Source organism: Anthonomus grandis, chromosome 16 (assembly GCF_022605725.1).
Source record: "Anthonomus grandis grandis chromosome 16, icAntGran1.3, whole genome shotgun sequence".
Taxonomy (NCBI): Eukaryota; Metazoa; Arthropoda; class Insecta; order Coleoptera; family Curculionidae; genus Anthonomus; species Anthonomus grandis.
Window position 1 is genome coordinate 10,329,953 of NC_065561.1, and position 24,329 is coordinate 10,354,281.

Sequence of the window (24,329 nt, forward strand, 5' to 3'; positions counted from 1 at the left end):
TATTTTTTTAACATAATTAGAAACTTTAGAATCTTCTTCATCATTTTCCTTTTCAGTACTTAATTTAACATTTTAAAGAAATTTAAATAATATATCAGTAGTATCCAGTAGTAAGCAAAAGTTTTTAAGAAAATTGGGAGGCGTCATTTCAATTAAAAACTGCTACTTTATTTTTTCCATAAAAACTTAAATAGCGCAGTATAATTTTGATAGCAAAATCAAAAAGTAAACTAAATTTACTTGAAAAAACTTGAAAACCGCAGTCGGCTACTATTTTTACTTTTCAAATAATTACCAAAATAAGAGTTTTTGATGCTTAATACGCTTATGTCACTTGGCATTAATAATTATTGGGTTTGTTGTATTTATTTAGAATTTCACCTCCCTTCGCAATATATACTAGCATCGGTCTAATCCAAATTACGGAAAAACACTAAATTTTAAGAAAATTCTGAAGTTTCCAAGAAGGGAATTCATCAGAGGTTTCCATGATTCCATCTAGATTTCCAAACAAATTAAACTACAAATAATAATTCTTGACAATTTTAATTTGCTTTCGTTGTTATATATTAAAGTGTATTTATATTGTCACACTCAATAATTGTTAATATAATTAAATTTAAAAACACTTTTGGCTTTTGAGTGGTTTGAGTTGTTACCTAGAGTTTTCGATAGTTTGTTAAATAAATAAAGTCTGTTTTGATAATGTCGCAAGCGGCTAGATCTGGTGAATATGGAGATGTTTGAGCAAGAATAGTTTTTTAATTGATTTAATATTTTCATCTGTAGTTATGCTAGGACGCCCAGGTCAGTTATCATTGATTTCTTCTAGGTAAACTAGGGAAGAGCTTGTAGTCGTAAGTCGACGATGGTTAATTAAAGTGATTTGAATAAACCAACTAAAAGGATCTTTACATTTATTATTTCTCTCCATCAATGCGTAGAACTGGTACTTAAGATATCCAATACTTGGGGAGAGAAGGTTTATCGCATATAGTTTTAATATTGAAAATTGAATAATCTATTTTCATAATGCTTTGGATATTTGTAAAACATGGTACTTTCAAGATACTTACATGTTGGGCGCCAAAGTGTACTAACTTTTGTCGAATTGAAATTTTAGCAACGAAAGAAATACACTTATCACATATCAACGGCAATTAGTTCAAATGTATAGTAGGCTTAACTGTATAAAAAACCACTTTTCATGGAGATAAGGTTATTAAATGAGATATAGTTTCAATAATAAGAATTGAATATTTTTTTTCATACTGCTTGGGATATTTGCAGAATACTCACATGTTGGGCGCCAAAATTCTACTCATTTTTGGATATTGCATTTTTGCCAGAAAAGGAATATATTTATTTCTCCAGGATTAACCAGAAAAAATTGATATTCGCTAAGAGATTCCAGGAATTTTTGTCAAAAAAGGTATTTTAAAGGCAGTTAAAGCCAACGGTGAGTAAAGATTCTTCAATTGCCTGGAAGAAATTTAAAAAATTATATCCCGGCACTTGAGGCCACTTTGTTATTTTTTTTCAGGCAATCAAAGCCGATTTTTCTTTTTTTCAGGCAGTTAAATATGACGTGGCTAAATGTCATATATATCTTGAATAATTATCAATAATAATTCAGGATATTACATTAATAAAAGGACACTAGTGCCGAGGCTTATGACATGCCTGCCGTATATGTTCGGTGTTTTGTGCAATGTGAATTCTCCTATTGCGGCACGTGAATGTGCTGCTAAATATCCTGAATGAAGGCGTCTTGGCAGAAAAGTATTTCAAGGCAGTACATTTAAGGTCAACGGGAAGCGTACATCCATATAATGTTCCAATTAGAAAGCATCCAGTAAGAAACCAAGAAAATAATGTTATAAACGTTCTTGCATACGGTAAAGCTCTACCGTATTTTTTGTTTACGTCTGTGCAATCGTTGCACTTGTATCGTGGAGATGCCACCAAAAACTAGCGAACAAGCTGCCAAGGAAGCCGGAAAGGCTCAGAAAAACAATATATATATATTGTTTTTCTGATATCTATAAACTGATAAGAAAAAGAAGGATAGGAGAAAGGAAAGCTACGCAATGTATATTTACAAAGTATTGAAGCAAGTACATCCTGATACCGGCATTTCCAGCAAAGCTATGTCGATTATGAATTCGTTCATAAACGATTTTGAAACATTTTTGAAAGCATTACTGTCGAAGTATCTTGTTTGGCTCACTACAACAAAAGATCTACCATCACAAGTAGCGAGATTCAAACTGCTGTGAGACTTTTTTGCCTGGTTGGTGAGTCAGCTAAGCACACTGTATCCGAAGGCACCAAAGCTGTTATATACCGTATTTTAGCAAGGGAAAAATTTCACTTCATCTAAGAGTTCTTAGTCATTCGTCGGTGTTCAGAATTTTAAGAGAATCTTTATCCATATCATGTATTCTTGGATCACGCTCTATCAGAATGATTTTAGCAAACAACTCGACCATTGTTATTCACTTAAAAAAATGTGCAACAAAAATCCCCAGTGCCTCTTTTAAATTTTATGGACTGATAAAGCTTGTTTTTCTAGTTGTGGTAATGTTAATATGAATGAAATGCATTATTGGTCCCGGAGAAACTCTCACTTAAGAAGTAGACTTATTGGACCATTAAAATGAGCATTTACATAGTGAATCATATCTTAACTTTTTACAAAAAATACTTTGCCAATACTGTAAGAAAGTGTGGAAAAAATTGAGAACTGTATTTTACAAATTGGTGGGTACTTTGAACATTTGTAAAGTTTTAAAGTAAACGTCCTTTAAGCTTGAGTTATGCAGTAAGCAGGCGAATGGGTTACGAAAGCGTTACGGAAAGTGTGATTGGACGAGGCAAACAATAGTTGAGAAGGATATATGAGCTAGTGGAGATAAAAAGAGAGAGAGTTACGGATCGTATAATACTGTAGGAGCAAGAGTAAGCCGCGCGCACGCACTTCTCTTCCTCTCATAGCCAGTGCATGGAATATATATGTAAGAAAACACCGAGTTTTAATTAAATTATGATTTAATAAAACGAAAAATTTTAAAATAAAACAGAACAAATTTATCTTCAGAAATAATGCGTCGCAGACGCTGTCTAAAATTCGAATATCCCCTTTTCTTTTTAATAGCAAAACTCTTACTTAAAACTTAAAACTAACACAAACACTCCGCATCCATAAATCGTCATCATAAAGTGTCCCATAATGTCAAATAAATAAAGGTAATGGCTCGGGTGACGATTTCATGAAGAGGGCCCTATTGAGTTTCGAATCTAGCTGGTCTGGCACGGAATATATTCTCACACGGCCAATCCTGACACTCAATTCGTTCTCGAATTGAAACAAAAATCCAATGTTAACCTGGAACAACAAAACAAACGCCAGCCAAATTTTGCCAAAGTTATTTTGGTTTAAACTATTTAGTGTGGAAGCATATTATATGACACAAAAATACAAGAACTTCGTCTTTCTTTTTAACATTCTTTTTCAAATTCCTTTTTAATAAAAATTTCTTTTTAACATAGCGTGAAAGCTTTCAATGTTATAGCAACATCAGTGTGAAGCATAAGCTCTTAACGTAATTCAAACATTGTTGTAAAGCGTTAAGGCTTTCAACATAATTCGTAAAGCGTAAAAGCTTTCAACATTTCTTTTAAAATTGCTCTGAATACATCTGGTTTGATTGATTTGTATTGTTTCAACATAATTCGCAAAGCGTACGAGCTTTCAGCGTTATAAAAACACTAATGCAAAGCGTAAAAGCTTTTAACATAATTCGCAAAGCGTACAAGCTTTCAACGTTATAAAAACACTAATGCAAAGCGTAAAAGCTTTCAACATAATTCGCAAAGCGTACAAGCTTTCAACGTTATAAAAACACTAATGTAAAGCGTAAAAGCTTTCAACATAATTCGCAAAGCGTACGAGCTTTCAACGTTATAAAAATTCTAATGCAAAGCGTAAAAGCTTCCAACACAAAATAAAATAAAGCAAATACTGAAATATTAACTTGTCAAACCAATTTGCTTCCACATATCAAAAACAAAAAAACAAAATATTTTCCAATTACCTAAAATAAACAAGCAGAAGAAGTAATAATGTATCTCAACATTCTGAAAGTTCGCCTGGCCAAACTCGGATCATGTCTCTAGCAATAACTCTTTTTCGATTAGTTGACAGATTTTTTAACTCAAACCTGTCATTCGGCAAAATAGAAATAACTTCAAATGGACCTTCGTATTTCTTGTCCAACTTTGCTAAATGACTGTCACCCGACGGATGAAAGACAAGATCGCCGATTGAGATTTCTTTATTGAGCCTTTTTGTTTTGTCAAATAAACTTTTTGCATAATCCGCCTGTTTTCTCATACGTTCGTATGCCAGTTGCCGATCTTTCTCTAAACTCGCCGATGCATTAATTAAAGGGAGAGACTCAGTTAGGGTTCGTACATCGCCATTACTACCTTCTAGCCCAGTTAGTAAATAAATTGGTGAAAATCCCGTAGTTTTTTGTACCGTCGTGTTTAAAGTGGTTTGCAACTTTATAACATGCTTTGACCATTCGGACTTAATTTCAATTTCTGTGCGTAATAAATTCAAAACAGTGCCCACATACCTTTCTACCTGGCCATTACCCCGAGGTGTACCCTTAGCAATTAAGTGTTGACGTACGCCCAATTCTAACAACATCTGTTTTACAGACTTGTCCGTAAAATTAGTGCCTCGATCACAAATCAAAGTTTTTGTGACACTGAACATACTTAAATACAATTTAAGAGCGGCACTTGTCTCGGGGCCAGAAAGGGATTTAAGCGGCACTAAAAAAATGTATTTTGTAAAGGAATCAATGATGAGTAATAAATGTTTAAACCCCTCGATAGACACAGGAAACGGACCCACACAATCAGCATGCACTGTCTGAAAAGGAATCGGTTTTTTGTCAATGGGATGTAGTTTGGTATGTTTGGGACCGGTGTGACCTTTACCCACTAAACATTTTAGACAATGATCACAATATTTCTTCACAAATTTTGCCATTTTTGGAAACCAAAAGAAATGATTTATTTTTGCGAATGTCTTATCAGGACCGATGTGGCATTGTTCGTCATGAAACAAACGTAATAATCCTAGACGGCTACCTTTAGGGACAAAAGCACGATATACAGGAGGAATCTGGTTGGAGTTTATTTTTCTAAAAAGAATTCCATTTTGAGAAAAATAATCGTGGGTCAATTTACCATCTTTTAATTTTTCTAAAATATCTTGAGTCTCTGGGTCACGATTTTGAGCTTTTCTTAACCAATTTTCAGTATCAATAGTATTTACAGCTACACTTTTTTCTATTAAGCCTATAGGATTTCTACTAAAGTAATCAGCATGTTGTAAAAATTGACCTTTTCGATACTCGATATCAAAATTAAAACATTGCAAATAGAGCCACCATCTAGCTACTCTAGGAATAAGTTCCTTTTTATTTTTTGACAGTTTAAGGGAGTTACAATCAGTTATTAATTTAAAATGAATTCCCAATAAATAGACGCGAAAATGTTTAATGGCATAATAAGCAGCTAGGGTTTCAAGTTCATAAGAATGGTATTTAGATTCCTCATTAGAGGTGCGTTTCGAAAAATAAGAAATTACTTTTAACTGTTTATTTTCGTGACGCTGAAACAGTATCGCGCCGAAGCCGACAGAGCTAGCATCGGTGTGAAGTTCTGTTTCTAAGCTTGGGTCAAAAAATGATAATAACGGCCTTTGGCTCAAGAAAGCGCAAACATAGTTTTTTGCTATTTTTTGATCATCACCCCAAATAAATTTTTCATTATTTTTCGTTAGTTTGGTTATACATGCCGTACGAGAAGACAACTCGGGTATAAATTTGCGAAAATAGTTTGCTAGTCCCATAAACTGCCTAACTTGTTTAACATTTCTTGGATCAGCTGCTTTTAAAAGCGCTTCTACCTTAGCCTTCCCTGGTCTAACCCCTTTTTCGGAAATTTCCTGTCCCAAATATTCCAGTTGATTTTGAAAAAAGTTACATTTTTTTAGATTTAAAGAAAATCCAGCTAAAGAGAGTGATTTTAACACACGGTCTAATTTTTCTAGTCCTTCAATGACAGTTACAGAGGGAATTAAAACGTCATCTAAATAAACTAATGCATCCTTGTCTTTTAAGTCACCCAGTGCCTTGGATATAGCACGCTGGAATACCGCGGGAGCATTGGCCAAGCCAAAGGGCATCCGCAAATACTCATAATGGCCATCTGGGGTCACAAAAGCGGTTTTTTCAATAGAATCAGTAGCAATTGGTATCTGATGAAAACCAGATGCCATGTCCAACGTTGTAAAAAATTTATTACCCTTTAAATTATCAATCTGATCCTGTATTAACGGCAAGGGAAACCTTTCCTTTTGTGTGTTTTTATTAAGTACCCTAAAATCAACACACATTCGCGCGGACCCATTTTTTTTATAAACAAGGACTATTGGGCTGGCGTATGGTGAATGGCTCTCGCGAATTATTTTATTTTTAAGTAAGTCTTGTACTATTATTTTTACTTTTTCTCTTTCACATAATGGCATTCTATAAGGACGAAAATTTATAATCGTATCGTCTTTTAGTTTAATATTTAATTCAGCAGTAGTAACAGCAGCTACTGAATTTCCCTGCGTAATATTTTGTTTATATTTAGAAAGTAAAGTTATTAAATTTTGCAACTCGATACCAGTTAATGGTGTGTTAATGGTTTCTGAGGATATTAATAATTGATTAATGGTTTTTGGAATTAAATTACTGTTATTATTCAAAAACAATCGAGTTCCGGTGTGATCTGTGCGTATTTCTAGATCTGTGTAATTAAATAAATCTCTTCCGACTATAGCATCAGGGCCAATTGTGGAATCGTCGACAATATAAAAAGAAATTTTAAATGCAGTGCCATTATTTTCTAATCTCAATTCAGTTTTACTATTAGCAAAAATTATATTATTCCCTATGCCCTTCATACTAATAAGGCAAGGTTCTAAATGACAGTTTAGCTTATTTGCGATTTTTTGGGACAATAAACTACATTCCGCACCTGTATCTATCAAGCAGTTTACCTCCAAACCTTGGATAAAAAATTTCGTACAAAATTCCTTGTCCAAGTTGATAAAAAAATAATTAACTTGGGAAGTCGAGGGTCGCTGGGATTCTTTTTTAAAACATTTTGATTCAGAATGTCCGCGTTTTTTACAATAGTTGCAAATAAGTTCAGATTTATTTGCCAATTTTATATGGTCATTATAAGATTTATTTTCTATAGCTTGTCTCTTAAATTGATTATTCTGACAATGGCGGCTGATATGCCCAGTTTGGTTACAGTTGTAACATTTCTTTGAATTATTGTCAAATTGATTTTTAAAATGAAAAGGAAAACTTCTTTTTTGGCCTCTTTTATCAGAAAAATTACCCGGGCTAGATTTATTATAATCACTTAAAAGAATTAGTAATCCACTAACTGAGTCTAGGTTGCTATTAAAAGCAGCGGTTCTGACATGAATGTCTTTGATATCACCAATGACAATTTCTAATAACTGACTATCAGTTAGATTAAAATCTAGAGAATTTAAAAGAATAATTTTTTTTCTGGCATACTCACAGTACGAGGTAGCGTCATTGCTGGTGTACAAACAGGCTCTTCGCAACTTTTCGCTTAGATTTCTCTTGGCCGGATAAAGACTACATAACTCAGTCCTAAAGTCCTCCCAGGTTCGCTGTAACGGCTTCCAAGTCGACAACCAGTCCCTTGCTTCTCCAGCCAACCCACTCGAACCTCTAGCAAGTAACTCATGATTAGACCACTTAAAAGTTTCACCCAATTTTTCCAATTCGTTACACCACCTTACCGCACCGTCATCGTCATTTCCCGGATTAAACGTCGGAATGTCCACTAACGTCGACACAGCACTTTTGTTTTCATCTCTAAGCGCTTTTAGAGAGTCGGTTAAAATTTTCGCGAATTCATCCATAATTCTTGTATCCACAAAACGCGATTAAGTTTTTCTTTTATTTTACTGATTTAAAGCCGTCCACGAAAACAATATCGAACAACAAGTGGTACTTTTAGTAAGCCGATCCCACTTCTGATGTAAGAAAACACCGAGTTTTAATTAAATTATGATTTAATAAAACGAAAAATCTTAAAATAAAACAGAACAAATTTATCTTCAGAAATAATGCGTCGCAGACGCTGTCTAAAATTCGAATATCCCCTTTTCTTTTTAATAGCAAAACTCTTACTTAAAACTTAAAACTAACACAAACACTCCGCATCCATAAATCGTTATCATAAAGTGTCCCATAATGTCAAATAAATAAAGGTAATGGCTCGGGTGACGATTTCATGAAGAGGGCCCTATTGAGTTTCGAATCTAGCTGGTCTGGCACGGAATATATTCTCACATATATATATAAAAATATCAGTATATAAAATAAAGAAGTTTTACTTAAGTCGTGTGGTCTCAAGCGTAATAATTTTTTTATTCTTGTTTTTGGATATAACCCGTTGGTCTTTAAACATGCTTTAATTTTTTTAGGATTATGATGTTTATTTTAGAAATGTTATTATTAAATAATTTATATTATATAGTCTGATGCCTAGATAAACTGCGAAAGAAAATGTCAAAATAAACAAGAGAAATAATTATTAACGCCAAATGATATAGATAATGCATCAACATTTGTTGTTTCGGTAATAACTGCAATAGTAAAAAAATCTTTGACTGCAATTTTTAGGTTTTTTTAAAGAAAATGTATTTTATTTTTCTGATATTAAAATTATACCGCGCTATTTAAATATTTGTATTAAAATCAAAATAACGGATTAAAATCCAAATGACGCATCCTACCAATTTTCCTAAAAACTTTTGCATACTACTGGAATTAATATTTAAGATAACTTAAATTTCACTTTTAAACAAGCCCAAATTGAACAAAATCAGATAAGTTTTTTTATAGCCATTTAAACAATATTATACTTTCACCATCATATTATAGTATGTTAATGAATCTTTGACAAAAATAATGCAAAATAATCCAAGGTTTCTAATTATGTTAAAAAAGGTACCTTAAGTAAATATTTTCCGGAGAAAATTAGAATTAAAATATTAGAGACCTTTTAATTACGCCACCTAGTAGCCAAATATTGAACTTAAAAATAATTTCCATTTTCCATTTTTTTCTTGGCTACTTTTCTAATAATTATCTGCTGTAGGTATCTATATACCACCAATCGACACCCAATATAGACGGCTCTTTTTGAACCTGGTTGATTGCATTAACCATCTGCAAATTGACTACCCAAGCGCAGAAATCATCGCCATGGGTGACTTTCACGTTCACAATATCAACTGGCTGCGCTTCTGCAACAAAAACGACGATGAAAGACGAGAAGCTGAGCTATTTGCCAGCATATGCGGGCTTACGCCGCTTGTGGAGGAACCTACCAGAATCCCCGATCGAGACGGCGAGTTCGCGAGTCTCAATGGTTCAACGTGAATGGGCAATGGTTCAACCTGAATCGCAAAAAGGCAGTAAACACTAAAAACGCAGCATATCGCAAATGGCGTCAACATCCTTCCATCGAAAATCGGAGGAACTTTTTAGCCTCCAGAAATAGCTGCAAGCGAATTATTGATGCATGGAAAGAGAGTCACAACAACAGGATCAAAAATAAACTGTTAAACTGCCCAAATGGAACAAGATCTTTCTGGTCGGTATCGAAAGCCGTTAGTCAAGGATTTGCTAAGTCGGCCTTGCCACCCCTAACAGCAGATGATGGTTCTACCGCGGTAACAGCAAGGGAAAAAGGACAACTTACTAGGTGAACTCTTCGCGTCCAATTCTACTCTGCACTCGCAAGGCAAAACACCGCCATATTTGCCAAGGGTGAATTTATCGATGGGAGAAATCTTCTTTCCCCAACGAATTATAAAAAAAATTCTTAAAAGCGTAGACACCAACAAAGCTTCTGGACCCGATGGAATTCCAGCCCTAATACTAAAACGTTGTGCAGACGAACTGACTCCTCCCTTATGTAGACTGTTCACGGCATCGTATAAACAGGGCCAATTTCCAACAAGCTGGAAAACTGCTCGAGTGGAAGCTGTACCCAAAAAGGGTAAGAAGACGATGCCGTCCAATTACCGTCCGATTGCACTAGTTCCAGTAATATCGAAGATTATGGAGAAAGCAGTCAACCAATAACTGTTAAAATATCTGGAATCATCTGGACGAATCAGCGATCATCAATACAGCTTCCGGAAGCTTAGATCCACCGGCGATCTTCTGACTTACGTCACACACTTGTGGACGGAGGCCATGGAGAAGCACGGCGAGTCCCGCTCAGTCGCTCTTGACATTTCCAAGGCATTTGACAGACTGTGGCATGAGGGACTACTAATCAATCGGCATACAAAACTCATTATTGAATTGGATCAAAAGTTTTCTTAAACAACGAACAATCCAAGTAGCCGTCGATGGATATCTCTCCGACAAATTTAACATTAACGCTGGAGTCCCTCAAGGATGCATTCTGTCCCCCACCCTTTTGTTGATACGAAATATATATCAACGATTTGCTAGGAACCACTGTCAATCCAATCTACAGCTTTGCGGACGATAGCACACTTATTTCTACATTTAAGTCCGTCAAACCAACGACAGCCGCAAGTTCTCAGAATCTTAGGCAGCAACAAGTAGCTTCAATCAACAACGATATTAGAGCAATCTTGGAGTGGGGCGGTAACAATCTGATCAATTTTAACGCTAAAAAAACGCAGGTTGCAGTATTTACGATGAAGACTAACCTTGGTGGCCCGGAGCTGGTTATGGCGGGGAAAACATTGCCAATGAAATCATCTTTACATCTTCTAGGAGTCGAGGTCACCAACAGTGTGTCCTGGCATGACCACGTTGCCGAGATCGCCCGGGAGGCTTCCAAAAAACTCGGAGTGCTTTTCAAAACGAAAAAACTGTATACACCAGAACATCTGCTGACTCTTTATAAAGCTCAAATACGCCCTTCCCTCGAGTATTGCTCGCATGTCTAAAGCTCTGCACCCAAGCATAGTTTAAACCTGCTGGATTCTATACAGAAGAGAGCTATTCGTCTTATTGACAAACCAGAACTGACAAAGAGTCTGGATAGTCTGGAGCATAGGAGGAAGGTGGCTGATCTCTGTTTATTCTACCGTTATTATTACGGTAAGTGCTCCTCTGAGCTGGCAGGCCTGATTCCACCCAGGGCTGTTCCGGCAAGAAGGACGCGTCTAGCAGTTGCGGCTCATCAACATCGAGTCCACCTGCCTACCCCTAGGACATCGCGGGACTCATTCGTCTGGAGAACATCTTCTTTGTAGAACGGGCTTCCAGCTCACATATTTTCCGACGCATACAACCTACAGCGATTCAAGATAAACGCCCACAAATATCTTCGCGCAAGCACCACTCCAAGAGTGACATAGGACTTTCCTCTTGTGCTTGTGTTTACCAAAAAAAAAAAGTCACAAAAAATTGCAATAATATCAGATTGACAATTCCCGAGATATAGCTGCTATCCACACTAAGTGAAACACGCTATACAGATTGGCGAATGCATTACTACACATATGAAGTTCCTAAGAGGCGAGATGTTGCAACGCTGTTGCCGCCACGATAGTACGCTGGTGTTCGAGGATCAGGTTCGATTACTACTCGATTTTATTTTAATTTTATTTATATTTATTTAAAATAGTATATAATTTTTTTAATGCAGGAATTACATATGTAAAACCAGCATTGATTCGAATTTTTTTTTATGCTGTACATTTTATATTGAAAATTAAAGCGTTGTTCTTATTATAATATAATATGACGTCTAATAAAAATAGAATGTAAACATTATGAAAAAAAAAACAGAAACTAAAACTCTAAAATATTAAACCTAATAAATAATTCTTCAAATTAAAGACTCAAAAAGACCTTCTTCTTTAGTTAAACAAAAGGTAATCTTATCGTAAAAACTGTTTCTTACTTCCAAAAGAGTTTGAGGTAAAATAGAATTGACAGTTTGTTTCTTAACTTCTCTAAATTCGTTGGCATACTATTATGATGTTTATAAATAGTCTCTTTAAAATAACCCCCATAAATAAGTCAGTTGGTGACAAATCGGTAGATCTTGGAGGCCTTATATTAGCAGACTCACTAATAAGGCGGTTAGAAATAGAATTTATTAAAAATTCTTTTACTCTAACCGCATTATGAGCAGGACATCTTATTGAAAATAGACTAGAATAATAAACAATATAGAATTCGGTCTATATTAGGAGATAAACTGTAGCAAGAACTTGGTTTTGCAGCAACTTAAGGTATTTTTTAACGTTCAAAGTACCATTAATGACGAATGGCCCAAAAATATGGTCGCCCAAAATACCAGACTAAACGTTCAACTTTTGAGGGTACTGAGTACGGAACTGAAAACTTCTACGCTCATTTTCCTAAGACCAGTAACGAATAATGAAAAGATTCTGTTTACCAGGCAATAAAAAAGAGGACTTATCTGAAAACAAATTTTTTTCTAAGAAACTTTCAATTTCATTTGCCTCTTCTATCATGGTTTCACAAAATGTCATTCTTTGCCACACAGGAAACACCTGTTGAGTTTTGGAATACTTAAAACATTTGTATCCATGTTTATTCTAAATACTCCTCCCAGTTTTATGGTGCATACTCAGTTCTTCTCCAACACTTCTGCTCGATCGTGTTGAATCCAAAACTAAAGCACTACAAACCATTTCTTCCCGCCGTCTCTAACAATACAACATCTAAAATAATTTTAGCACAAGGAATCGGTCTATTTTTAAGATTTACTGTGAATAAATCCCTGAATTGTACTGCCGTATTGCCTTCATAGAACCATTTAACTAATTAAACTTTTTCAGAAGGGTAAACAGCCATAATGATAAATATAAAAAAACAATTGAAATAGCGCTTGAAGACTCAACAAAGCATTATGCAAGTACAGAGCAAAATAATGTCTGTTGATTGTGCCGTGCCGAAAATAGCAAATCAGACGATTGGAATCCGCCGTGCCGCTTATCAACCAGAATTGTTAGTGAGAAGCGGTGTTGCAATTTATAATGCCTATGCGCAGTCTTCTATTCGCCAACCTGTATATCTCCCTAACTTATATAGTGACAGCTTCAGCTAATAATCTTGATTCGTAGCTTCTTTATAAACTTAATGTTTGACGCTTGTTGCTAAGTGAGTTGGATTTGGGGTCAAATAATAACTCACTTAGCAAGAAGCATAAAAGATTTTTGGGTCACAAAAAAAGTTAACGTTTGACATTCCAAAATCCGTTTGTTTACTAATATCATTCTTATTATCGGCATAGACATATAGACATATATATAGAGAAAATCTAAATAAAGGTAGACATATTTTGTATACCTTTTGGGTACTACCCAAGTATACCGGGTAAATACAATGCACTTTAGGCTCTTCAACTGTAACTCATATATAAGAAAATTCCATAGTAACTCGTTTCTTTTTTCGTTTATGTCGAATATTATTGTAGTAACCCATTTCCTTAATAGAGTTTCCCTTATATCCCCTTCAGGCGTTTTAAGATTTTCTTTTAGACTATTAACTGATACTGCTCCCTCTCTTTTTCTTTCTTTAATAAAGGGAACCAGACTCTCTTAAGAGGATGGACACAGATGAATTGTAAAAAAGATTACTATTGAATGTTTTGTGAAGTCATCTTATTTACCTTCCTTTGATTTCTTTTCGCAGTGACTAAAATATTATTGCTGCTCAGCCCCATTGCATGACACTACATTACTAATGAATAGAAATAACCCCCCGATAGTTTTCAGAATAGCTAAGCAGTCTTTAAACAGTTATAACAGAAAGGTCTGCTTAATAAATTAATGTACATAAAAACTAATCAAACTACAGGTTTAAGCGTTTACTTTATTCAGATTATTATATATATATATCAGTTTATTGAAAATTAGACGCTGAAAAGAAATGGTTTTGAAATTTAAAATAATTATTAAGGTGTATTAATTAAAAGGAGAGTGAAATTTAATTAAGTTATCTTAAACATAAAAAAAATAATTTGCCTTATTAGCTTTTTAACTTAATTATTAAAAAAGAGAGTGAGCGAATTATAGCTTACCTTAAAAATAACCTAAAGTTATGGTGTCTTCCTTGGAATCATTTTTTCTTTTTTTGGAATTTGAAATTTAAAAAGAAAATGCTATATGTGCTTGTCAATTTCTTTAAAAGAGAGTGCTTAAAATAATATTAAACAAAATAAATGCATGTAAGAAAATATAAATGGAGTTTTCAATATAAAAAAAATATATATCCCAGATGACATCTAACATAAAAGCTATTAACTAAAAAAAAATTTATGCTTTATATATCTTGAGAACTAAATACAAATAGGTCATGACAATTATAGTAAATGAGGTAGGTAAATATAAAAAAGATATCGCCAATTTTACAACCAACAATGGTGAAGAACGAGGGTGTCATAAATCACACTTTTATTGAAAGAATTAAAAAAATAAGTAAATGAGTGGTGAACTTGGTCATTGACGCAAATATTGTTAACGTTTTCAGTTAATTTCTTGGTTGCAAGAATTTTTGTCCTCCCTGGAGCTCGTTCAAGACAAAAATTCAAAGAAACTAGTCACTTGACTCTACTGAATTTTAGCTTCTTCCCCATTATCTACGAGGTACGTCCAGAAAGTAAGTTCCGTGTCTATTTATGTCCGCTGCAGCATCGTGATCGCAGTTTTGCGCATGTGCGACAGACGGAGAATAACATATCAAGAAGAAGAAACGTGCGCCAGTCTGAGATCGCTGTTACCACGTATGCTTTGTTGTGCTTGTTTACAAAGTCAGTGTTGATTGAATATCCCATTGCTTGTGAAATTAGATCTGTGATTCGTTTTCTGAATGCTAAGAAAGTGAAAACAATTGAAATTTATCGGCAAATTTGCGAACAAAACGTGATGAGTGATTCAATGATGAGAAAATGGGTCCGACAGCTCAATGAAGGACGTAGTAAAGGGCACGATGAAGAACGAAGTGGGCGTCCATCTTTGATTACAGAAGCACTGGTTCGAGCGATTGATGAAAAGCTTAAGGAAAACCGTAAGTGTACAATTAGGCCAGGCGCGCACATGCGATTTTCGGTCGCACGATTATTTAGTCGCAAAAATTAAACACAGTTTTTTTAATACAAATGAGCGCATATGCGACTAAATAATCGCGGCGATTAAAAAGATGCGACCAGTTCTATTTTTGACGCGACGCGATTATCGCAAAGCAAAATAAGTCGCATAGAGAGAAATGAACGTGCACGTACCCACGACTATTTAGAAGCAATTCCACTGAATTGCTTTCAACGACTGTGCCACGCCGATTCATTGCATATTATCGTTCTTGGCTGCCGGCTATAAAATGTCCGACGAATGATCGACGAATGACGAATTGTTTGCCAGAGATGGCCGTTCAGATACTGTCCTGGACACAGAAAGAATAATTACCGAGGTGGAAAAAAGACCTGCTCTTTACAACAAGCAATTGAAAGAGTATAGTGCCCGAAATTTGAACGAAAAACTGTGGGACGAAGTTTGTTGAATTTTCATGCTGTTTATATTTTTTAATTAATTCTTAACTGTAAATTTTATTATTATTGAGTCTTGTGGGGATGTAAAGTAATTTGCAAAATAATCTCGAATTTCAAGACCACGCCTATTAGCCCGTGTCCCAATCGAATGACAGCTTTGCATAGGAGAATCGTATAAGTCATCCTCAACCCGTATACCATCCTTTTTCTGCACGAAATTATGCAAAACACAACATGCTTTGATAATATGGTCAGCAAATTCGATGGCCACATCCATAGGCCGATGGAAAATTCGCCATTTGTTGGCTAAAATCTCAAATGTACATTCACCCATCCGACGAGTCGAGTCAATCTGTAATTATATACGCGTTGTTTTATTGTTAGGTTTCTTCGAGGATAAGGCCGTAAAACATGTTTTGATAGTACGAATGCTTCATCTCCTAAAAGAACGTATGGCATAACTTGTCCAACTTCATCATGAGGTAGTGTTTGTGGATTTGGAACATTTAATTGCTTATTATGTAGACTTTTGCCGAAATTAGAATTTCTGAATACATTAGAATCACTACCGGCACCATATGCACCCATATCTATCGCAATGAAATAATAGTTGGCGTCAACTACACCCAAAAGAATTGTCGAGAAATAATTTTTATAGTTATTAAACTCTGTCCGGTCTTATCAGGTTTCTTTAATCGTATGTGTTTCCCGTCCACAGCTCCAATACAATTTGGAAAATCAGTTGTATTATAAAACTTTGTGGAAATATTCACCCAGTTCTCTTCGGAAACATCTAGCATGAAGTCTGGTTGTAAACATATCCAAAATTGTTCACATGTGTCCTTAACAATTTCTTTGATTGTAGTAGCTCCTAGTAGGTATTCGAAGTGTAAAGAATTGAAACTATTACCAGTAGCAACATATCTGGAACAAAAATTGTATCAATAAAGTGATAATAATTATTTGCTTGTTCGAATTTAACAACGCTGGTATAAAAATATATGATACAGGGTGTTTAACGACGAATTTTCATGGTTTAGATTTAGAACACCGGGTAGTATGCATTAGCTTAAATATATGTATATGAGGTTTTTGAGGATGCTCTTTCCTTCTAAAATATTTTGAAGATGGCGCTACTTTCGCTTATACCAGAAATAGACCTCTACTCGCTTATTTTAAATAGAACACCAGTATATTTATTTTTTTTTAGATTCCACGCAAAATTTCAAGAACACTAATGTATCACATATATTTAAGCTAATATATACTACACGGTGTCCCAAATATAAATCGCAAAAACTTGTGTCGTGAGACACCCTGTATATCGCTTGGTTTCATATTGCAGGAAAAGAAATACAAAAAAAGTGGAAGAAACTGAAGGATTGCTTTGCAAGGGATCTGGCAACTCAACAAAAAGTGAAAAGTGGTGAACCTGCAAAAAAAGAAGAAAATACATATATTTCGATTTGTTATCATTTCTGCTTCCTTCCATAAATGATCGTCCCACAAGTAGTAATAATGCACCTATAGAAAATTCTAATAATAATATCCAAGAAGAACAGGACACACTGCCCACTCAACGTTTTACTTTGCAAGACAATGAAGATCGACTGAAAACTACAACTCGACTACTCGTCCTAAGAAAACAACACAAAATATAACGTCGTACGAGAGCACTCTATTAAGCATCCTTTAACAAAAAATAAACGGAGATATCGACGAGAATAAGCAATTTGCTTTAATGCTTGTCCCCATACTAAAAAAACTGAACGACGAACAAAAACATTACGCTAAAACAGAGATCTTAAATGTAATGAAATATGCCAGAAATTACTATGCTCTGCCAGTTATTCACTATGCTGATATAAATCGTAGAGATAGCTACCAACTGCCTTCACAGGTACAATCTATTGCCAAATTTTCAGCCACCGGGACACCTACAAACTACTTCGCAGTCACATCCACAAACCACCGTTTCACAGAATTCAGAATGTTCTACGAGGAGTTACTATTGGCAATTTTTAAATAGTTTACTATCCCCTACAACAGGTTCCTCCTATGTCGAACCAATAACACAAAATTATTTGAGAATAAAATTATTTAAAAAAATAGTGTATGACCTCAATGTGACCGATAAGCGCTCTTCGGGTGGTACAGAATTTCTGCACTTAGTATTTTGATATGTTATTTTCGGCCCTATTATTTGAAGTAATTCATCAAAACTATTCACATTCGTCCTATAATATTGAAAAAATGTTTGAGGGTGATCTCTTAAGTCGCTATAAATTTTGTAAAATTGGCCTTTTACCAATCTTCAACTTATTAGTGGATGCGCCCAATATTGGTTTGTACGTCGTTTTTCGGCTTTATTACGTAATATTAAAGCAACCAGATAAGCAGTTTCAGTAAAATCCATAATGGTACTAAATGTAGTTATGACTAATTCATCGCAAATGCGCGCCCAAAAAATTGTAAATAAATTTTTCCGCGATCACGATTTTTCAGTCGTGCGACGGAAAATCGCATGCGCGCGCCTGGCCTTAGTGCTCTCGCTATGGAATTTCCCCAAATCTCACGATCAGTAATCTATAAAATTGTTGAACCGAAAAACTGAAATTTCGGAAACTTCGCTCACGTTAGGTACCAAAAATTCTTACTGAGGAACACACAACAAAACGAATGGGTAGTGCACTTCAGTTTTTAATCCGGTATGATGAAGGCGGCGAAGATAGATAGTCACAGGAGATGATACTTGGGTTTCTTATGATACTCCTAAAATTAAGCGGCAATCAATGGAATGGAGGGACATTTCATCCCAAGCAAGGGTTAAGTCGAAAGAAATCTTGACACCTCGAAAAATCATGTGCATAGTGTTTTGATACAGGAAAGGCATCTTACTGATTGATTTCTTACCGATTTCTATTGGCTGGGACATGTTTGACTATCCTCCGTTCAGCCCTGGCCTCGTTCCTAGCGATTTTCATCTTTGAATGAGGTGCAAATCGAAGATTGAATTTTTCTCCAATTTTTTGCCCACCTTTATCTGGCTTTTGAAGTGTAGAGATGTCCTTGAAGTGGACTGTATGTTGTATTTCGATTTTGGCGATTTGAGATTAGTGAAACATCCTTCTGCTACTTGAACATCTATTTATTTGGCACATCGCCAATAATTTTATAAAATAAATTGAATTTACGGAAAATAATAAGCCTTAAACTTAGAGTTACATTAATTTGTCTAGCCAAAATGGACAGGTGTTATCGGGTGAAGCCCAGCGCAATAGTTACCTTTGCAAGTTGATTCAATTCTGATCTGTAACGATAAAACGTTTTCTAGTCATTTCGAGCACGACCGGCATCACGATGTAATCAACAGGGTTGCCAATGTTAACAGAAGGTATCGGAATCCCCAACATATATCTTAAGTCTTTCCTTGGAGGTCAACACTTCAACAGTGACGAAGAGCTGAAAGAAAATGTTTCCATCTGGTTGAAGACACAGGCGGCAACTTCTATGAAGAAGGCATAGAAAAACTTTAAAATTGCCTACAAAATTTCGGTAGTTATGTGGAAAAATAGTTTGAGAGTTGTAGATTTTTGTGCAATAAATATTTTTTCTATATCTATACACAATTTATTTTTATTACCAAACGGAACTTACCTTCTGGACATGCCTCATATTTATTCTACCCACTATAACATTTTGCTGCCCTGCACTAACGTGTGCAGCTTTTTTGTTGATGTAGTATTTAATTTTTATAGATCTAGGAATTTCTCCCCAAATATTTATTTGCTGTCTTTAATATAGTGCCTTACAAGTGCAGATTATGTATCGGACAGTTTCTGGTTTCTTTTGGCAATGATAATAGGTCTGGGCTCCTTTGTTCTATTCAGATATCTATTAAAGTTGTCGCACAATTATAAATTGTGTACAAGGATTGCAGACGGTAGCTCAGAATTATTGAGGCTGGGCGTTTGTAGGTTTAGTATAAGTAATAGTTAGTAAATAAAAAATGAAAATAGAACCAAATAGACGCCACTTAGTTTTGCTAAAACTAAGAAAACTTCTTACCTGATTATTTTAATTTCAGTAAAGATGACTTGGATGCTATGGTAATTAGAGGCAATAGTTTCTAATAACAACCTATTTTATTTACACAAATCCCTTATCTAACTTTATACAATACTTACAATTCAATAAATAATACTATTTATAAAATAAGATTAAATTACCCTTTAATTAAATGGTGGCTTATGGGTATCCAATGGTTTACTCAATAAACAATCTAAATCAAATAAAAGACAATATAAATGTGTAATCTTGAAATTAAATATAAAATATAGATTATACCCAATAGTTTTACAATTTTAATAAAGTTATAAGTAGTATTAAAATTTAATTATGAACATTTTTGTAACATAAGAAATTAATAATAATGTCAGTTGAGTCATGTCAATGTCAGTGAGACGAGGAGGACATGAACACATAACCCAAGGTTATATGGGCTTTAGCCCTATGTCCATATATCACTAGTCACTCTTAATTAAATAGATTCAAATAATGAATAAAAAAATTATTAAAAAAAAACAGATTTAATTAATAGATAAAAAAATTAATTAAAATAAAAAAAACTTAATTCACCCGGTCTCCAGCTACATGGAGCTTCATCAAGACCACTGGCTGCTTAAAGTCTCGATTGTGAGAGATAGGGCTCTCAAGTCAAATTTGTGACGAAAAATTCCCTACACATTTTTTTTTGCGGAAATCATTAAAAGAGCATACAAAAAGCCTAACTTGAAATTTGTGACCTCTTTGTGATAAAATATACAAAAGGTAGATGGCGCCAAAGTACCCAAAAAAGTGTTTTCAAAATATTTAAAAATGTTCTTCCATATCTACAATAAGAAAAAATATTTTCAATTGCAAAATTATAAATAAAAATAATGAACAATAATAAGAAAATGAAAAATATTATATGATTATTTAAGAAAATAGTATATGATGTTTTTGATTGGTCAAAAGAGATATAAAAAAAATATCATGTACAGTAGTATAACATTTATAATAAAAAAAAAAATTATAAATTATCTTGTTAGACTATTCCTTGTTGGTAAACTGTGAAAGAATTCGATGATATTTGTTTCTTTCATGATAATCTTCATTTAGAATGTTTTCTACTTTTGATTTGATTTGATTCATCCTTGTTCTGTCAGCTTGTTGCGCTTATCACTATTATGTGGTTATAATTACAGTGAAATTAACCGTCATTGCTTATTAATTCATGTTTAATAAATAAAATTGTTTGTAATTCTTACTTTAGAAATTATTATGCCTGCTCACTTTGATAAGGTTTCTTCAGATTTTTTCATTTTATAATAAAGTACGAAAAAAACTATTGTTTATTATTTCACACATTTACATTAGGTGCAATTATTTATTTACTTATTTATTTATTAATTAAATACATTGAAGTGTAAATCACCCTTTTGCGATAATAATACATAGTAGTACATGAGTGCATGATATAATAATAATGTAAACAAAGTTTGAAAACCTAATAAAATTAAATTAATTTAGTCGGTGATATACATATGTTCATGCAAGTACATTTGGAAAAATAAAAAGAATAACAAAAAAAGAAGATAATTATCGTGTATACATAATTCTTACTATTTTGAGCAGAATCGCAGCGTAATTAGGAAGTAACCAAGAGTACGAGATTTTCCGACAATGTATTAGCGGTTGTACATAATCTATTTTTTTAAGTTTTCAGATTAGTTTAGTAGGTTTTTTCGAGACGAATTTTTCCAAAAACCTACCATTCTCGAGATAAATGGGATCCAAAAAACTTTTGAGTTTTTTCAAAAACCCGGTACGCGTCGAGGCCACAAATTTCAAGTTAAGTTTTTCGAATTCTCTTTTAACGATTTCCACAAAAAAAAGTGTGTAGGTACTTTTTCGTCAAAACGGCCTTTTATTTTCGACAGATTTACTGTACTATCAGGTGGAGGTTAGGTTTTCCTTGTGGAAAAACCAAGTTTCTATTCAAATCTTGGGCATCCTGACAAGAAATTACCAAATCAAGTTAAGATGAGGTAAAAGAGGTTCCATTAAAGTCAAATTAAGCAATATTTTAGGTAACTTGCATCTTGTTTGGTGGGCCACAAACTTTTACGTGTGCTCCTACCAACACACGGAAGCCAAGCCAACGGAAATACCTTGAATTGAAAAGTGAATATCGATATTGACTTTGACAAGTGAAAGACAATTAAGAAGCAGAAAGATTATGGTATTTCCTCAAGTTAGGAAATCCGCGTAGCGAAACTAGGACTATCAATACACCGGACACGTGTTCTACTTATTAATTTGACATGAGCAATAAAATGTATTTTAGTTACATTAATCATTAGAAATTGTTGTTTGTCGATACAACAGGACGATTATTATTTATCCGACCACAAAATTGCATACGCTTAACATAATCTTTCGTTTGTAGATGCTGTACATGGTATGGATATAGGCCTTAATTGTGGAGGGTATTGATGACTCTTTTCTGTGAAAAGACCAATTGAGTAGCAATTTTTTCTGAGGTGGTCGTTACATCATCTTCTACCAAATACAGAATATTTTTTACTTGTTCTTAACCTTTTTGAGTGAGTGGTTCAGATCTTATATTAGTTCTGGGCCGAGTTTCGAAAATCGTCTATGGTATTCTTGAATAGCTGCTGTAGCGTTCTAATTTTGAATCATAATAAATCTAAATTTTAATTATTCGTACAACCTCGAAAGTAAACGCATCAAACACACTGACAGTACAGTAGCACATGTCAGAACAATAAAACGGATTTAAGAATCAGTACTTCTAGAATTTGTAATAAGAAACGGTAAACTGTTTAAAAAATTTTGCTTACACTATAGTTTAAAAATAAATAAGAATCGGATGAGAAGAATATGAATAAAACAAACCCCCTTAACCCTAACTAAAGAAGCCAAGTTAATGGAAATTCCAAAAGTAAAAATCGATATTGACTTTGACAAGTGAAAGACAATTAAGAAGCAGAAAGATTAGGGTATTTCCTCAAGTTAGGAAATCCGCGTAGCAACACTAGGACTATTAATACACCGGACATGTGTTAATAAGCAATAAAATGTATTTTAGTTACATTAATCAGTAGAAATTGTTGGTTTATTTACTTGATAATTGAAAACAAGTGTTATTATGATTTATTTAAGCAACGAATGGAGCACTGACTTAATTTAAAAAAAAATAATTTAATAGAAAAATAAAATGCTACAAAGTGTCTCTTAATTGTGTCTCGTTCAAAGTTTTATAACTGTTGTGTCTTTGAAGCCGTTTACCGAAAACTTGTGATGAAAATTAAATGTTACTACATCGATAAAAAGTATGCGCGATATAATAGGACGATTCTCATTTATCCGACCACAAAACTGCGTACGCCTAACATAATCTTTCTTTTATATTAAATAAAAGTTTAGATAAAAAAGTAATGTTAACGTGTCTTACTTTGAATGTATGGCTGTGAGATTGATAAAATGAAAAAAAACATTTCTTGTATTCGGCTGTACGTCAGATTTGACAAAGCCTTATAACAAATTATTTGCTGGTGGCTGGTGTCAGGTTTTACCTGAACCGAAAATTTGGTAATTTTGCAATTATATTTAATTGAATAATTTAAGATTCCCTTATTAACATTTTTTGAAACTTTGCACAAGGGTTTGCCAGATTTGTCTCTTCAAAAAGTTATCTTACATTTTTTCTGTAAAATGTAAAATGAGAAGCCAATAATTGACCCCCTTAAAATTTATATGGGATTTCCTATGTTCCGCTCGGCGACGCACTTTTTTTTGGAAGAATGTATATTATTTTATTAAATTTAAAAATTTGAATTGTGCTGGGTTCACTATTGAATCGCTTCTTAGGATGAAATATATAAGATTTTTTTTCTTTTTGCATAGATGCTTACAAGGTATATTGGCTATGACTAATTCGATTTTTAGTTGTTTTTCAATTGGCGGACAGCGTTTTGTGTGTGTATACCATTCATATTATAAAAAAAAAATATAATATAAATTATAGTTTATGGCTGCTGGAAGTAATAAAAATAATTTTTGTTTTTCTCATTTTAATGTCGGATCACTTTTTTCACAATTTGGCAGCTTTATTGAATTTTTAAGGGCTGAAAAGTACGATGTAATTGGGCTATCAGAAACCTGGTTTATATGTTTTGGATCACTGTACTGGCCACCTAACATAGACCTTAATTCGTGTATTGATGATTTGGAGAATGCTATTGTTAGTTTCTTGCCTGAGGTTGATCTTTTGGTATTTGGTGGGGATTTGAATGTGGATATTTTGCAACTCGACAGTCCTGGATGTACTGCTCTCAGTAAACTTTCCAATAAATATAAGATATATTTAATCTGACTGATGTGGATGAAATGGTTTCCTTTTTTCATCAAAATGTGACTGATGTATTTAATATTCATGCACCCTTTAAAACTTCGAGATTCACCAAGGTCAGAGCCCCTTGGATGACTGATAATATACGTTTCATGATAAAATTGCGACAAAATCGCTTACAAAGTACAAAAAATTAAAAACTGAAAACTCTTTT

General features: G+C 33.9%; 1 protein-coding gene and 1 pseudogene across 6 annotated transcripts in view; both read left to right on the forward strand.

Annotated features, from left to right (window-relative positions):
• The window catches only part of LOC126745795 (PDF receptor), a 388,971-nt gene that overhangs the window by 102,471 nt on the left and 262,171 nt on the right, over positions 1–24,329 (forward strand). The window lies entirely within an intron of this gene.
• LOC126745959 (histone H2B-like) lies at positions 1,959–2,383 on the forward strand (annotated as a pseudogene).